At 47.5% G+C, this 1,478-nt stretch overlaps 1 non-coding gene across 1 annotated transcript; it reads right to left on the reverse strand.

The window, feature by feature from the left end:
- Window positions 1-654: 654 nt before the first annotated feature.
- Window positions 655-748, reverse strand: trnai-uau (transfer RNA isoleucine (anticodon UAU)). Its single transcript has 2 exons — window positions 711-748; window positions 655-690 (listed from the first exon to the last, which is right to left on the reverse strand). It is a non-coding gene; the product is annotated as a tRNA-Ile (tRNA).
- Between the last annotated feature and the right edge of the window lie 730 nt (window positions 749-1,478).

Genomic DNA, 1,478 nt, shown 5'->3' on the forward strand with positions numbered 1-1,478 from the left:
TGCAGCTGCTCAGGATGCTCTTAATACAACCCCTGTAGAATGTGATGTGGATGGGGGTGGGAGATGAACTTTCATCAGCCTTCGCAGAAAGTAGAGACGCTGCTGGGTTTTCTTTGCTATGAAGCTGGTGTGCAGGGTCCAGGTGAGATTCTCCGCCAGGTGAACAACAAGACATTTGGTGCCCTTAACGATCTCTACCGAGGAGCTGTCGATGTCCTGCGGGGAGTGGTCGCTCCGGGCCCTCCTGAAGTGAACAACCATCTCCTTTGTTTTGTTCACACTCAGAGAGGTGTTGTTGGCTCTGCACCAGACCGTTAGCCGCTGCACATCCTCTATGTAAGCTGACTCGTCGTTCTTGCTGATGAGACCCACCACGGTCGTGTAATCGGCGAACTTGATGATGCGGGTCGAGCTGTGTGTTGCTGCACAGTCATGGCTCGGCAGAGTGAACAGCAGTGGACTGAGCACTCAGCACTGGGTGTAAACACACAGTCTCCTGCTCAGATCAAAATCAAAGGTGCATCGATTCGAAGTTAATTACAAATAATAAGCGGGGTGTCTCAGAGGCACAAAATCAAATATAACTTTTCAGTGGAATGCACAGCTTGAGAGACGCCCACTCACCCGGGCATTTCACACATTAAAAATCACGAGTGTTCTAGGTGAGGCTCGAACTCACAGCCTCGGCATTTCTCCGCCGCGTACTGGCGTATAAGTAACGCACGCTAACCGATTGCGCCACTAGAACCCAGTGCTGCAAACGTGTGTTTTACATATGGAAAGAAAATCCAGAAGAAATTTACAGATATTATTGAGCATAATATAGAGCCTAAAAATATACAGCAGGTGAAAAGGCCGTTCGGCCCACAATGTATTGCCATACCAGCTAAAAAGCAAATCAAAGGCACTCAAACTCCAATCCCTCCTTCCTACTCTGTCCATATCCCTCGATCTTACTTACATCCATGTGTATGTCGAGTCAACAAATTTGCACATCAAAAGTCACCTATAAATTTACTGATAATGCAAACATTGTTGGTCGAATCTCAAATGGAGACATGAGGGCGAACAGGGGTGAGATATGTCAACTAGTTGAGTGGTGTCGCAGTAACAACCTTGCACTGAACGGCAGTAAGACGACAAAGCTTATTGTGGACTTCAGGAAGGAGAGAGATGCCAATCCTCATAGAGGGATCAGAAGTGGAGAGCGTAAGCAGTTTCTGGTTACTGGGTGTTAAGATCTCTGAGGACTTAACCTGCTCCCGACATATCGATGCAGTTATAAAGAAGGCAAGACAGCGGCTATCCAGTACTTCATTAGGAGAATAACGAATAAACTCAAAAAACTTCTGGAGAGCATTCTGACAGGCTGCATCACGTCTGGTATGAGCAGGGACGTGTTGCTACTCTATTGGATGGAGAGATGGGGAGAAGGGGAGCTCTATGATCATGCGGATGAGAGCTGTGGATGGGGAGAA

This window comes from Hypanus sabinus, unplaced genomic scaffold, assembly GCF_030144855.1.
Source record: "Hypanus sabinus isolate sHypSab1 unplaced genomic scaffold, sHypSab1.hap1 scaffold_190, whole genome shotgun sequence".
Taxonomy (NCBI): Eukaryota; Metazoa; Chordata; class Chondrichthyes; order Myliobatiformes; family Dasyatidae; genus Hypanus; species Hypanus sabinus.